Source organism: Marmota monax, unplaced genomic scaffold (genome assembly GCF_021218885.2).
Source record: "Marmota monax isolate L192 unplaced genomic scaffold, Marmota_monax_Labrador192_F-V1.1 WCK01_AAM20220418_F8-fsc00022, whole genome shotgun sequence".
Taxonomy (NCBI): domain Eukaryota; kingdom Metazoa; phylum Chordata; class Mammalia; order Rodentia; family Sciuridae; genus Marmota; species Marmota monax.
Genome location: NW_026695215.1, coordinates 22,053,050 through 22,069,055, shown reverse-complemented (window position 1 = coordinate 22,069,055; position 16,006 = coordinate 22,053,050). Strand labels below are relative to the sequence as shown.

The following is a 16,006-nucleotide window of genomic DNA, read 5'->3' as shown; positions in this document are numbered from 1 at the left end:
AAAGACTGACCCAGAAATCTCAGATGGACTTCCCTTTATATCTCTTTAGCAGAATAGTGTTTCCCCTAACTGCAGGGGAGACGGGGAGGTTAAGATTTGGGTCAGCGGCTTTTCCAGGGTAACCAAAATTGGATTTTGTTAGTAAAAGGAAATTGAGAGAATGGCTATTGGTAAAACTAATAATGTCTTCCACAGTAATCAATAACAAAAATAAAATAATGAAGGCATATGTGTATCCATAGATAACAGAATGATCTAACACAGAAGGTTACATAACCATATTAATTATAATTTGGTCAGGAAACAGAAGCCACTCCAGATACGAAGAATGGAAAACTCTTATTAATTTTTATTGCTATATTATAGTTATACATAATATTGGGGTTCACTGTGATATATTCATACATCACATAACACATTTTGATTTCACACATCCATCCCCATCTTCTGCTCCTCTATTATTGGGCTTGTTTTCCTTCTGTTATTATCATGAACCACCACCAGCACCACCCCTCCCCTCCACCACCTTGTTACCACATATGAGAGAAAACATACAGCCCTTGACTTTCTGTGTCTGGCTTATTTCACTCAGCATGATGATCTCTCGTTCCATCCATTCGGGAAACATTTTCATACAGGGGATTAAAGGTATTTTTGTTCTTGTTCGAAGTCCTGGGGATTGAACTCAGGGGTACTCTATGTCACTTGAGCTACATCCCCAACTCTTTCTATTTTATTTTGAGACAGGGTCTTGCTAAGTTGCCCAGGCTGTCCTTGAACTTTCAATCCTTCTCCCTTAGCCTCCCCAATCACTGGGATTACAGGCATTGCTACCATGCCTAGTGAATTAAAAGTTTACATAACCTTTGGAAGGTGGGGCAAGGGAAGGTCAGGAAGGCCACTGTCGTAGCTTGGATCCTCCCAAAGCAGGGTCTGCGGTCAGGACTTATGAGCTGAGAGCTTAACTGAAAGATGATCCCAAGGAACAACAGTAAGAGAGTGAGGGGAAGAGGAATGCCAACATGATCTCATGTTCCAGAGGCTGCACTGGGGAAGTAGAAACTCGATTCTCTCAGACTCTAATGAGAAGCATACAGGTATCTTCCAGAATGGTCTCCCCAAAGTGTGAAAGGTTGGAGGGTTTTTATGTTAGCTCCCAAGAATGGTCCTCACCTCAGGAATATGAGCTCAGCCTTTCCAAGCTGCACACAGGTATGTGGGCTCAACTAATTCCCGTGGCATCTGCAGTGTTGGAGGAACCTAGAACAGAGAATGGAAATGAGCAGTTGCACCTGAACTTCAGCAGGGATACTGCCAGCATGATGTGAGCTGAAGTGTATTACAGAACTGTGTGGTCATGGCTGAAATCAGAGGTGAAGCCAAGAGGCAGGAGCCAGGACACAGAGTTATCTGCTAAGGCAAATTTGAGAAACTCGAACATGAACAAGTCATAGAGGAACAGCCTGCAGCCCCATGGGTGGTTCTCTGGGGGATACTTAGGATCCTCTGGCAAAACCCTCCATCTCTTGCCCACCACGGTCCCTCAGCTGCTACTAGAGAATGATGGTTTATCTTGCATGTCACGCGGGTGTTTCTGATGTGGAATCCAATGGGAATCCTGATGGCAAGGGACTCTCCACAAAGCAGTTTCTAGGCTTCATGCCCCTGAAGTGCAGGGGAGAACTCAGAAGGAGAGGAACCATCCTAAATATCAATAAATGATATCTAACCCACCAGAAACTGATGAATTACTCATGAAGATTTAATAAAAACATCTATAACCTGTTTGAATCATTTCCAGTGTGCCTTGCTGGTGAGGGAGCCGTGGCCACCCTGGGGTTAGGGCATCTATGGGGAGGGCCAAATGCACTTCGCCTGACACTGGATAGATGAGGCCAACGGGAGTCCACTCTTCACATTTACTCATAGCTCAGGGATGAGGGTTCTGTGCACCATGAAGGACTCGTGGGGGTCATACTTGGGGGTGGCATGAGCACTCAGGTTTTATACTATCAAGAGGGGATGGGTGTTCCTGGTTCCCTTGGGAGGACATGATACTTGTATGAATAATTCCACTGACTGCTCCCTGTGATAAGGACTGTTTGACGGAGGGGACCTTATCCATGAAGCACAGTAAGGAAGGGAACTTGTGATTAGGCCATTTGAGGCTTTCCGGAATTTATCAGATGTCAAAGCAGTGCATAATATTAAGCCTTCATTTGAGGCCTTATACCACGTACGTGACCAGCAATCTTCACTAGTCTGGGTAGAAAAGAAAAGGCACGTCTTTTTTAAAAATAATTAAGATCAAATGTCTCTCATTTAATCATCTCATTTTTGCAAGGCAGCCCTTTCCTCTGAAGATTTCCTCTCTTCGGTGGCCAGCCTAGGAACGCCAAGGCGTAACTCCATCCCGAGGGTCAGTCTTTGATTTAGTGCCCCCTAGGAAAGGAAAATAAGAAAGCAGGGGCTGGCGTTAGCATTAGGAAATATTTGAATGAATGGAAACAGTTGAATGACCCAGAAAGCAAGCTCAGCCGAGAGAGAGAAGCTCTTCACTGCATTGGATTCTGTGGGCACTTGTCCCTGGCTGGCTGTCCATCAGTCCCTCTCCCACTGGTCCTGGTGTCCATGAAGAGAGGAATGCAGTCTCTCCTCCTGGAATTGGAAACTCAAGTCTCTTCATCTCAGCAGCTACTGCCACAGCCTTTAGCAGGTTGAAGGGGAAAATGCAAAGAACCCAGAGCCTAGGAGGCCTTGCCCAGCCCATGTGCTCTTACCTGAATCACTTCCTGGGTCAGGAGTCATAGGTAACGTTTTCGGCATTCCAAGCACATCACTGTTTTATGTTCTTGTTTCCCCTTCCACACACACGTTTTCCCCCATCCTCTGCTAACCATCCTGTTCAATATGGTAATCACTAGCCACATGGAGCTGTTTAAAGTTAAATTATTTAAAATTTAAAGTTTAGTTCCTCCATTAAACTAGCCACGTTTTTAAGTGCTCAATAGCCATCTGTCGCATGTAGCTGCTATAGTAGATAGCACAACTTATAGAACAGTTCCACCATCCCAAAAGTTCTGCTGCACAGCACCACCTACATCAATGTTGTAGGATCATTCATTTATTTAACCAGTATACCAAACACCGACTGTGTGCCCGACCCTACTTTAAGGACTAGGGATACCCCAGGAATCAAGGCAGACAAGACTTCTGCCTGCATTCTAATTTGCAAAGCTGCAGCTACATGTCAATGTGTATCAGTGGCTGAAGGAGGGGCAGCACGGCAAACAGATGGCTGATTATTTTTTAACTTCATCGTCCATCCTGAGTCTGATTTCTTGAGGCATAGCTCATTTTTTCCCCCAGCTTGTATATCTCCAAGTTTTAGACTGCTGATTTGCAAAGCAGAGATGGCTTACATATTTGATTTACCTTTAAGTATTGACTGTCATTATTAAGTCTTTTAAGTAGGTTCTGGATGAGAGGTTTATTTGAAAGTTGTTGTTCTAGGATTTAATCATTTAAATCAATTCTGGCTGCCTGTGTTTAGAATTTCAATTTGATGGAAGATCTTGTTCTGGTTGTGTTACCATGACAGAGACAAGAAATACATTGCAGGCACTCTTGTTGGGTTTATTCCTACAAAACCTGTGTTTTGACCCCTGTTCCATTGGGATTACTTATACGGCATCAATATTACTAGCTTGGGAAGCTGAATCATGGGTAGGTATGGTGTTTCTAAATTAGCCATTAGAATTCAGATACACCACACTGAACGCTTTCAACAAGAGCCATGAAGGCCAACAACACCAATCCATTTGAACAGGAAAATTGTAAACATCTCCCCTATTAGTGAACTGACAAAATATAGTATGTTACGTCTGCAGGGACCTTGATGATAGCTCATTCTTTTCCAACTACCTCTTTTCTCATTTTATTGGCCCTTAAAGATGGGACTGATTTGTCCAAAGACAGTGGTTTGATGAAACCCTGCCATACCATTAGAAATGGAGTCCAGACGTTCACGTGCATCAGGCAGGGGTTCTCAACTTTAGCATGCATCCTGGAGAGCTTGTTGAAGCACGGATTACTGGGCCCTGCCCCCAGGGTTTCTGGCTCAGTGGGTCCAGGTAGGGCCTGAGAATCTGCATTTCTAGCAGGTACAGGGTGCTGCTAATGGTATGAGGACCACACTTTTGAGAGCCACTGTTATAAGCCATGTGATTACACTGTTGTGAAGTTCCTGAGAGCCAGCTGACACAGCCAGCCAGTCTGGAGGTCTCAGGATCCAGCTGCACCTGTCTGATCTATCCAGGTCTGAACTTGGGTTTGGCACCACCTAGTGGTGGCTGTGTAATGCTGTGTAATCATCATGGGGATTCTGTGTCCTGAAGCTGGTTGGGGTTTCTGGGATACTCTCTACAGCAATCTCATGGTTAGCAGGTGTTTGCTTTGTTATATTGATCTGAGAAGATTGAGTTTTAGGGATTCAGCCTCCATCCTTAGCTTCCTGCTGCTTCTCTACTGGTCTTGCCCTCTCCTGCACATACCCTGCTCCCCCAGCAGATGAGAACTTTAGCCCAACTCTCTCAAGAGCTGGAGAGACAGTCCCCTTATATCCAGAATGGAACCATTGAGGGATGTTATAGCAGCCAGCAGTACATCTTCTGTTATTTAATGTACTCACACTCTTGCCTTACTGACCTACCTCTGTGCTTTGTACACTTTTCTATCTCTACCTGTCAAAATCCTTTTTTTGCTGTGAGAGGGGGTGGGTATACTGGGGATTTAACCCAGGGGCAATTTAGCACTGATCTGTATCCTCAGCCTTTTTTTTTTTTTTTTTTTTTTTTTTTTTTGAAACAGGGTCTCACAAAATTACTTAAGGCCTCACTAATTACTGAGGATGTCCTTGAAGTTGCAATCCTCCTGCCTCAGCCTCCCAAGATGCTGGGATTACAGGCATGCACCCCAACATGTGGCTCAATATCTATCTATCTCTATTAATTTCTAAACCTTAGCTCAAATTCAGCCTCCTTCAAAAACGGTGTCCTACCACTCTCTAGAAAATACCTTCTGTTATGGTTTAGATATGAGGTATCCACAAAAGCTCATGTGCAAAACAATGCAACAATGTTCAGAGGTGAAATAATTAGGTTGTGAGAGCTTTGGCCTTGGTTGATGAAGCCACTGATGAGGATTAACTGCTGGTAACTGGATGGTGCGGTGTGGCTGGAGGAGGAAATTCGCCGGGGCTGTGACTTTGGGGTTTATATTTTGTCCCTGGTGAGTGGAACTCTGCTTCCTGGCTGTCATGAACTCCATCACTCCCTTCTGCCATGATATTCTGCCTTACCTCGGGCCCAGAGGTGTGGAGTCAGCCAACCATGGACTGAACCTGTGAAACCATGAGCCAATGAACTTTTTATCCTCTAGGTTGTTCTTGTCGGGTCTTTTAGTCACAGCAATGAAAAGCTGACTAAAACACCATCCTTCCTTCCTCAGAAAGGGACACAACCTGTTCATTATACCTCCACTGCCTTCCAGACTCTTCGTGGATGTGTTGTATTGTTTAAGTCTCAAAACAACCTTGCAGGGCTAGGACTGTGGCTCAGTGGTACAGCACTTGCCTCACATGAGTGAGGTCCTGGGTTTGATTCTCAGCACCATGTATAAATAAATGAATAAAATAAAGGTCCATCAACAACTAATATATATATATAATATGCTAAATAATATATAAACATATGTTATATAATATATAAATATATTTAATATAATTTTATATATATATATATATATATATATAAAATTTTTTTTAAACAGCCTTGCAGCATGTGCTTTGTACCTGTTTTACAAATAGGAATACTGACTCTTCTGAAGGTTGGCATATTTTCTAGTTTTCATAAGTTCCAATATTAGTTGTCTAACACAGGTAGCAGGAGCAAAGCTGGCAGTAGAGTGATTTTTGACAAAATATTCTCTTCCCTGCTAAACCATAAACTCTTTGAGGACAAGGGTCATGTCTCCGTTTTTTTTCCCCCTCAGACCCAGCCCCTGCTACTGGTGGTTGTCACTGTATTTTTCAAAGCCATTGGTCTCCTGGCTTACCCCTGTAGTTTCCCGCCCTGCTTCTCTCTGCATACTTGGCTCTGGTCCCTGGCGGGGAGGGGGATGCCTTCAGTAGAGCTGTCCCCCTGCCCCACGGTCCCAGTCAGAATATGCAGCCTCAGTCTCTTTCTCCCGTGGTGCAGTTTTGGGGGAATGGAGTGCTCCGTGGCCCTTCAGAACGAGCGATTTGGAGCAGAGTGGTTTCAGCTTCGTGCCTGGCTGTCAGTCTGCAAGCCTGCTCCAGCTTCCCACACCCTCTTCACTCCCCTGAACCTCATCTCCTCCCCGTTTCAGTCATTATCACCTCACTCTTGCAGACATCCCTATGAGTCAGGAAATCGAAACAGTGAGAGGTTTATCAAAGTCAGAGACTAGGTGAGAAACCACCAAGGAGTTTTAAACTGGCGTTGCTTAAAACTGGAACTGCATGACAGGCCGTGGATCTAAATATTTAAGAAACACTGACTCCCTCCTTTTCTGTTTTGAATATAACTTGCAAATGTGGTTTCATTTCTCATCCTACTTCTCTCGTGAAACTGCCACTTTCAGGAGAGAGAATGAGTGGGCCTGGCCTCCCTGTGGCTCTGATTCCCTCGGAGGCTGGTGCTCCACCAGGCTGCACAGCAAAATCACCTGGGAACTTCCCCTGGGATTGCTTTCCTTGATCCCAAGGCGGGCATGACATGGGCCTTGGCATATTCCTCCTGTGTTCTAATGGTCTTCATTAGGTTCTTGGTTTCCAAACCTGGCTCATCATTATAGCAGTCTGGGGAGTCTTTTAAAATTGCCTCATCCCCAAACCTGGGAAGTAGAATTCCTGAGGAAAAGACCTAGGAATCTATTTTTTAAAATAGATTTTGACCATCAACTAGCTTTGGGTACCATCAGTCTTCGGGCTTCTAGATGGTTCTAGCCCTTCCAGTTATCAAAACAAGGTAGACTAATCAACATGATCATTTAAAGCTACTTAAGTTCTTCACAGATGAGGCCAAATATATAACTTTTTTTCCATGCTCCTGGAGCAAGGCAGAAAAATGAGGCTCATCAGAAATGCATGAAATGTCATGAACTTCATGAGATTGAGCGTTTCTGCAGAATCTAACTTGTGCTTACTCCATACTCCCAGGGAATAGCTGTATCTGATGGCCCACATCACTCTTACCCATTTTTTTTCCACTTAGTTATAATTTTTAGCCCAGCTATATGTTCAACAGACCACCTTCCTTACAGGACCATTTGAGTCTAATTATAAAGTTTCAAAGATTAAAACAGAATCACAAGTGAAAACTATCTTCCTAGTAACTCAAGAATTAAGGAGTCCTTCAGGTAGGATGAGAGGCACTGAGGAAGGGGAACATAAAAGAAAGGGGTTTAAGGTTAAAGGTCAGATTAAAATTGATCAATGACTGTGATATTGTCAATAACTGCACATATTAAAAGGCACTGCCTCTTCAGAGCAGGCTTCCTGGATTTACATGTTCCTCTCACATGTACAGCATTCTGGTAAGAGTCTTGCCCATTTCCTATGGCCTCACCCCCCTGTAAAAACATCAACACATCTCTCAGGACATGTGCCTACCGCTCAAAGGAAATACATGTGTTTTTAGGTCCCAAGATTCCGTTTCTGAAGTTATTTCTCAAGCCCTGTGAAAAGAAAAAGAAAAAAGGAACGCATTTTCTGTGGACAAGAATATATCTCTTTCATAAGTACTGCAGTCAAAATGATACAACGTGCTCCTTTAGTATCTGACATCTCCACAATAGCATTTAATTCCCTGACCTCAATATTCAGTCTTTAACACCAAAACCATAAGAGAGGAAGTGTGATACATATTCTTCACCTCCCACGAGCACCTTCCTGTCTCCTCAAATGAGATAAATGGTCCTAATACACTTTAATTCCGGAAGAAGGAGGCCTATGTCATTCTAATAAGCCTCAAACGCCTGGAATTATTTTTACACCATTGCTGGTTCCACTGGTTGTGGACACAAAGCTCTCTCTCTCCCAGCAAATGCAAATAGACAGCCAATTCTCAGTCCTTCAGCAGAATTCACATTGATTGATTCCCTTTTGTAGGATTTTTCCTTAGCAGGAGACAGAACAGTTTTTGCCCTTCTGTTTGCAATTCAACATCTCAATGGATCCGACAACCTTCTCTTTGATCTTCCATTTTTCCAATAAGGAAACATGAAGGGAACAAGAGGAAAAGAACTCTGTTGGAGGTATTTTCTTGCCTTTAAGGTGAGCCTGGCAGGGTGGGTGGTGTATGCCTGCAATCCCAGTGACTGGGGAGGCTGAGGCAGAAGGATCTCAAGTTTGAGGTCAACCTGGGCCACTGAGCAAGATTCTGTCTCAAAAAAGTAAAAAGGGCCATGGATGTTAGCTCAGTTGTAAAGTGCCCCTGGGTTCCATCCTCGAAGAATATATTTTCCTTCCATTTTCCCAGTTCTGTCCTCAAATAACCAAAAGCAGCATACACCATTAGCTCAGGAAAAAGAAAGAAACATACAATGTACCAGGTATACAATAGGCACTTTAATTCATTTAATTCTCTAAGAAATCCTCTAATTTAAGCATTAGTCCTATTTATAGATGAGAAAGTTGTGGCTCAGAGAAATGAGGTGACTTTCTTAAGGACACACAGCCAAGCTACTAAGCCAGAAGCCTGTCTTTTCTATCTACCCTACCCCTACCTTGGCGCCTGTGAAACTCATTGAGATGCCTTCCCTGAATTATAATGTAACACAGCAACCCTAGCTTCTACTGTGGGAAGATAAGAAGCAGCCACAAGAGAACATTCTGTTCATGTTCTTTTTTTTTTTTTTGTATATTCTATACAACTGCTGCTGAGAATACTATTGATTATCAAAAGATCTAACGATCTTTTCTTAGATATTAGTGTCAGAAGTTTGTATTTATGAACAAAATTAAAATGCACTTCTATTTATACAGCCAGAAATAAATCATACTGTCCTTTTCTTTAATAATAATTTTTTTTTAGTTGTAGAGAGACACACTATCTTTATTTATTTGTATGTGGTGCTGAGGATCCAACCCAGTGCCTCATGCATGCAAGGCAAGCGCTCTACCATTGAGCCCCAGCCACAGTCCCTGATACTGTTCTTTTTATCTTTATTTTTAGGAACCCCCAAGGGAAGTGTATTGTTCCATTCCACTCTAGGGTGAAATTAAGTTATCCTTTCTCCACATAATTTTGAATCACCCTTTCTGAATGTATTAATTGTGCGTTGACATATGATAATTCTATTGCATAAGTTTTATCTACCTGTAAGCTACATCAGGTCCTTTTCAAAGAACACAGAGGTGTAAAACACAAATAAGATTATGAATAACATTCAGTTTGTATCCCAAAAAGGAATTTATAAATCCGATTTAAATAAGATACTAGATTGAATAAAAGGGGATACTTGGAGAATAGTCTGAAAACCCTTGGTTCATTTCTGACTCAGGAGAACTGAGGTGTGGCCTGGTCTGTCAACTCCTGTCGGGTGACACTTGCTAACTTGCACTGAGCACTTACTGGCTTACTGGGGCCAGGCACTCGGCCAAGTGCATTACATGCTTTGTCTGAGTCTTTGCAGCAAGCCTATCCAAAGTACCATATTTATCCCTTCTATGAAGAAAAAAAAAAGAAGAAAGAAAGAAAAATAAATCCAAGGATCAGAAACATCAAGAACTAGCTCAAGGGCACATAGATTTGTCAAGGTCAGTTTGACCTTGACATCCTGGTGTCCTTGTGCTCACACGTAACACAGAGGAGAATGTGCCTCTCCAGACTTCCGTGACATTGGTCACTTCAGTCCTATCCTCTGCCCTTTCAGAAGCTAGATCCAAGGTTTACATGTCCATCAGCTCTCCCATCTCCCTCGTTATTTTCTACAGCCTCTCTATACAGCACATTGGCCACCAGCGTGGCCAGCTCTTCCCTTGTCCTGGGGAGATGCAGAGCCATTCCAGTTTCACCTGAGCTCTCCCATTGGTCTCGGGGGATTTTTCTCTATAAAGCATCCCACAACCGTCTGTGCTTAGGAAACCGGAGAGCGCCTCAGAACTACGCTCAGGAGCCATTTTTAATAGAAAACCAGCAAAAAATGGAAAGGATATGGCCATAAATAACCATGGACAGGGCACTTGTATACAATATGAGAACTGCTAGAGGAGGCAGAGCGCTGCCTTGTTAATCTTCTTCTGGGGGTGTGGCCTCAGGGTGGCTAAAATTTTTGCCACTTTGCATGTTCATAAAAAACTATTGAAAGTCCCCCCCCCCACCTTTTTTTTTTTAACAGTGAATGGGATTTTTTTCCCTCTCTATTTCTATTTTGGAGAGTTTGCTGTTAGTATGCAGAAAGGCTACTGAATCTTTGTTTTAAAAAATTACAACTTTACTGATTTCATTTATCAGTGTGATAGCATTTTCATGAGGTCTTAAGGTTTTCTGTACATAAGACAGTGCATCTGTAGACAGAGTCAGTTACCTTCCTTCTTTGCAATGTGCACACATTGTGTTTCTCTCTCTTGCCTGATTGCTCTGATGGGGCTTCCAATACTGTATCAAGTGGATGTGTTGAGAGTGGGCACCCTTGTTCCTGATCTTGGAGAAAATGCTTTCAACATTTAGTATGAAGGTAGCTGTAGGCTTGTTGTATTTGACCTCTATTCTTTAAGGTATCCCATTGTATAACTGACTTCTTGCAAGGGTTGTCTTCATTCTGTGGAGTGCAGTTAGGTTTATAGGTTCGCCTACATCGGTGCATCCTTGTGTCTTAGATAAATCCCCCTCAATCTTGGCAAATGATCCTTTTAATATGCTATTGAATGTGGTTTGCATGTATTTTGTTGAGGATTTTTACATCTCTGTTTATCAGGGATGTAGGCCGGTAATTTTCTCTTCCTTTGGTATCCTAGTCTGCCTTGAGTATCATAAAATTAGTTTGGAAATTTTCCCTTTTCTTTAGCTTTTGGGAAGAGTTTGACTAGGATTGGTATTCGTTCCTCATTAAATGTTTGCAGTACATTATGGCTTACATGTTTTCTGTGTCACCAAGAGACTCGTGTGAGACAATGCAAGAAGGTAGAGGAGAAATGATTGGGTTATAAGAGTCTTAACCCAATCAGTGAATTAGTTGCCTGATGGGGATTAACTGGGTGGTAACTGAGGTGGTAGGTGTGGCTGGAGGAGGTGGGTCCCTGGGGCAAGCCTTTGGGCATATATTTTTATCTGGTGAGCGGTCCTCTTTCTCTGCTTCCTGATCATGATGTGAGCTGCTTCCCTGGCCACATTCTCCTGCCTTGATGTTCAGCCTCCCCTTGAGCCCTGAGGCATGGAGCCAGCCTTGTATGGACCAAGACCTCTGAAGCCATGAGCCCTCAAATAAACTTTTCCTCCCCTACAATTGTGCTGATTGGGTCCTTTAGTCACAGCAGCAAAAAAGCTGCCTACAACAGAGTAGAACTTAAAGATGAAGCCGTCAGGTCCAGGCCTGGACATTTCTTTGATAGGGGAGTTTTTATTTCGGATTCAATGCCCTCATTCGTTACTGGTCTGTTCATATTTTCTGCTTCTTTATGATTTGGTCTTGACACATGTCTAGATTGTGTGTGTCTAGAAATGTATCCATTTCTATCCAACTTATTTGTGTGTAATTGTTCATAGTAGTCTTAGGATCCTCTGTATTTCTGTTAACAGGTGTAATGTCCCCTCTTTCATTTCCCATTTTATTTGAGTTTTCCTTTTTTCTTAGGATAGATAAAGTTTTGTCAGTCTTATTTATCTTTTTAAAAAAACCTTTAGTTTCATTGACTTTTCCTGTTACTTTTCTATTCTCTTCATTTATTTTTTCTGATCTTTGTTATTTCCTTCCTTATGCTAACGTTGTTTGCTCTTTTTCTAGTTCCTTAAGGTATAGTGTTAGGTTATTTATTTGAGAGCATTCTCCATTTATGATGTAGGCATTTATTGCTATAAACCTTTTTTATTAAAACATATTAATTGTACATATTTATGGGTTTCAGTGTAATATTTCCAAACATGCATATAGTATGTGCTTATCAAACCCAGCCTCCCTTTTTCCACCCCTCCCCTCCCACACTCTTCAAAAATCTGTAGGAATTGCTATTCTACTTTCAAATCGACATTTTTTTTTTTTAGCTTCCACATGAGGACATGAAGTATTTGTCTTTCCATGTCTGGCTTATTTCACTTAACTTAATGTCCTCTAGTTCCATTCGTTTTACTGCAAATGACAAATTGTCCTTCTTTTTTATGACTACATAATACCCCACTGTGTATATTACCACAGTTTACTTTATCCACCTGTCTCATGATGGGAACCTAGACTGATTCCATATCTTAGCTATTATCAATAGTGGTTCAATAAACATAGGTGCCTGAGTTGTCTTTGATATGCTGATTTCATTAACTTTGGCTAGATACCAAGAAGTGGAATAGTTGGAGCTTAAGATAGATATATTTTTACTTGATTAAAAAAATCTCCTTACTCTTCTCCATAATGACTGTACTAATTCACGTTACCACCAATGGTATATAATAGTTCCTTTTTCTCCACATCCTTACGGATTTCATTAATTTCATTATTATTGTTTTGGTAATAGACATTCTAACTAGATGGTATCTTGTAGTTTTGCTATGCATTTAATATTGGCTGGTCATTTGCATTTCCTTCCTTCCTTCCTTCCTTCCTTCCTTCCTTCCTTCCTTCCTTCAGTGTGTGCCCAACTCATTTGCTCACTTAATTGGTTTACCTTGGTTTTGTTAAGATCTTTGTGTTCTTTATATATTCTGGATATTAACCCACTGTTAGATGAGTATCTGGCAAAGATAAATTCTTGTTCTGCAGTTTGTCTCTTCATTCCATTAATTGTTTGCATTGCTCTGTAGAAGCTTTTTGGTTGGATAGAATCCTCTTGGTCAATTTTGGCTTTTCTTTCCTGTGCTTTTGGAGTTCTATTCAGGACATAATTGCCGTGTCAGTATCTTGAAGTATTTCCCCCTTGTATTTTCCTCTAGTAGTTTCAGGTTTTACTTTAAAGTCTTTTATCTATTTCGAGTGGATTTTTGTAACTAGTGAGGGATAGGGGTCTTGTGTATATGGATATCCAGTTTTCCCAGTGCCATTTATTGAAGAGGCTGTCCTTTCTTTTTTTTATTTTATCATAAAGTTTAATCATGGTTCAGAAAAAAAATTGAGTGAATAACTTTCTCTGAAAAAAATATATTGACTCTTTGTAGAGTGCAGTTATTGGGGGTGAGGGCAATGGTAACTTAAATTACCCTATTTTCTTTTCTGAAAATGACAAAAAGTCCCATTTCCAGTCTGATTATAAAGATACATGAGCCTCAGAATGGCTGAGAATAAATACAAAACAAGAAAGACAAAAGCTGTAAAGCTAAAAAGCATGCAGTGGGCTCTAAGAGAAAAATCTCAAAAATACCCAAAGTGGCAACAAGGAATATTTGGCTGGAATTTGAAGATCTTTTCAGTCATCTTTGTCTTTTGCTCCATGTTTAAGGATGCATGTGAACTCAATGTAATTGAAATTCCCCTTTTTGTAAATAGGGGCTTCTCTGTACAGCTCATCCACTTCCTCCTCTGTAAACCCATCACCCATGGTGGTCATCAGCTCTCTCAGGTAATCCTCCTGAATGGTGCCAGTAGCTTCTTCATCAAAGCAAGCAAAAGCATTTCTGATGACATCTTCTGGATCTGTGCCATTTAACTTCTCACCAAACATGGTTGAGGAACATGGTGAAATGGATGGGTCTTGGAGCCTCATTCATCATGGCATCCAGGGATTCGTCAGTGGGATTCTTCCCAGTGAGGCAAGCATATCATGTAAATCTTCCTTGTCAATGAAACCATCTCTGTTCTGGCCAATCATGTTGAAGGCCTCTTTGGATTCCTGAATCTGTGATTGGTCAAACATGGCAAACTATTGGATGTCGCGCATTTGAGGGCGCTTCTTGGTGGTCTTGGTCTTTGCCCTTTTGCTCGACATGGTGGTGGTTGAATCCCTACACAGCCATGAAAACCAGCACCTTAGCGAATCCCTCGCTGCCTCTATCACCGCCTTTCTACCCCCGAAGAGGCTGTCCTTTCTCCAAAGTATGTTTTTGGTGCCTTTGTTGAGAATCAGCTGGTTGTAGATGTATGAGTTTTCCCCTCGAGTTTCTAATGTATTCTATGGGTCTATGTGTCTGTTTTTATGCCAGTACCATGCTGTTTAGTTACCATGCTCTGTAGTCATGTCTTAAAATCAGGCACTGTGATGCCTCTAGCTTCATTGTTTTAGCTTAAGATTGCTTTAGTTATTTGGGATCATTTGTTTTTCCACATAAATTTTAGGATTTTTTTTCACCTCCACAAAGAGTGTCAGTATGTTGATGGGATTGAAGGATTCTGTAGATTGCTTTGGGTAGTATGACCATCTTGATGATATTAATCCCTCCTACCCAAAAACATGAGAGGTCTTTCCATTTGGGGGTTTGTATCTTCTCAAATTTCTTTCATCAATGTTTTATACTTTTCACAGTAAAAGTCTATTAGCTCTTTAATTAAAAATATTTATATGTATTTTTATTTATTTTATAGTCATTGTGAATGGGATTGTGTTCATGATTTCTTTCTCAGCAAATTTGTTACTGGCGTAAAAGAAACTACTAATGTTTGTAGGTTGATTTGGCATCCCACTACTTTTCTGAATTTGGTTGTCAGTGTTCATAGTCTAATGGTGGAGTCTTTAGGTTTTTCTATATAGAGAATCATATCATTTGCAATCAGGATTGATTTGACACCTTCCTTTCTTAATTGTATGCCATTTATTTCTTTTTCTTGCCCAATTGCTCTGGCTAAGACTTCTAGTATTAAATGAATAAGAGCAATGAGAGTTGACTCCCTTGTCTTGTCCCTGATCTTAGAGGAAATGATTCCAGCTTTTCCATTCAATATAATGTTGGCTGTGGGTTTGTCACATGCAGCCTCTATTATATTGAGGTAATTTGTTCAGAGTCCTATAAGCCTTCTATACCACATGGTCATCCGTATCTTTCCCAAGTTATTTTCTGATATTATTTCAGTGAATAGATTTTCTATGCCCTTATCCTTTTTCCTCTCACCTTCAGATATTATGAAAATGCATTATTTAATGCTGTCTCACAGATTTTTGAATTCCCTCTTCATTTTTTATTCTTTTTCTTAATAGTGTTTTGAGGACTAGGATATTTCAAAAGATCTATCTTCAAGTTCAAATATCCCTCCTTCCACTTGATCTAGTCTATTATTGAGGCTTTCAACTGTATTTTTTATTTGACTTATTGAGCTCTTTCTTTCCAAGGTTTCTGTTTAGTTCTTTTTCCAAATGTCTATCTTTTTGGTGAATTTCTCATTCATATCCTACATCATCTTCCTAGTTTCATTTGACTATTTATCATTCTCTTGGATCTCATTGGGTTTTTTTAATAATCATCCTTTAAATTCTATCTCATTCATTTCTATTTATTTGAAATCTCTTGCTAGAGAGTTACTATGTTCTCTTGGAGATACCATATTGCCTCGTTTTTGTTTGTTTTCATTTCTTGTGTTCCTCTGTTGTAATTTGTACCTCTGGTAGATAGTTATCCCTACCACGTTTAGGGGGTGGCCTTTGTAGTAAGTAGTTTTTCTCCTGAACATACCTCTTGGAGTGTTAGTTTGTTTGGCCGTGTTGGCTTCAGCTATCCTTGGGCACTGAAGTAACGTCTCCCCAAAGCTGCTTTGGCTGTAATTAATAGACTTTGGGCACAGTGCATGCCATGGCAGAATCAGAATCTCTGTGGCCACACAAGAGTGGGGACACTCTATCAGTTTAGACAGG

General features: G+C 41.1%; 1 protein-coding gene, 1 long non-coding RNA gene and 1 pseudogene across 13 annotated transcripts in view; 1 reads left to right on the top strand and 2 right to left on the bottom strand.

Moving 5' to 3' along the window:
- Tmem108 (transmembrane protein 108) overlaps positions 1 to 16,006 on the top strand; it is a 306,456-nt gene that overhangs the window by 140,370 nt on the left and 150,080 nt on the right. The gene's annotated exons all lie outside the window — the stretch shown is intronic.
- The window catches only part of LOC124084366 (uncharacterized), a 148,158-nt gene continuing 134,453 nt past the window's right edge, over positions 2,302 to 16,006 (bottom strand). Inside the window, exons 2-3 of the long non-coding RNA XR_006849099.2 lie at positions 2,781 to 2,934; positions 2,302 to 2,442 (exon numbers count right to left, since the gene is read on the bottom strand). This is a non-coding gene — a long non-coding RNA (uncharacterized LOC124084366). The remainder of the gene's footprint in view (positions 2,443 to 2,780; positions 2,935 to 16,006) is intronic.
- On the bottom strand, positions 13,331 to 14,261 carry LOC124084365 (myosin regulatory light polypeptide 9-like; annotated as a pseudogene).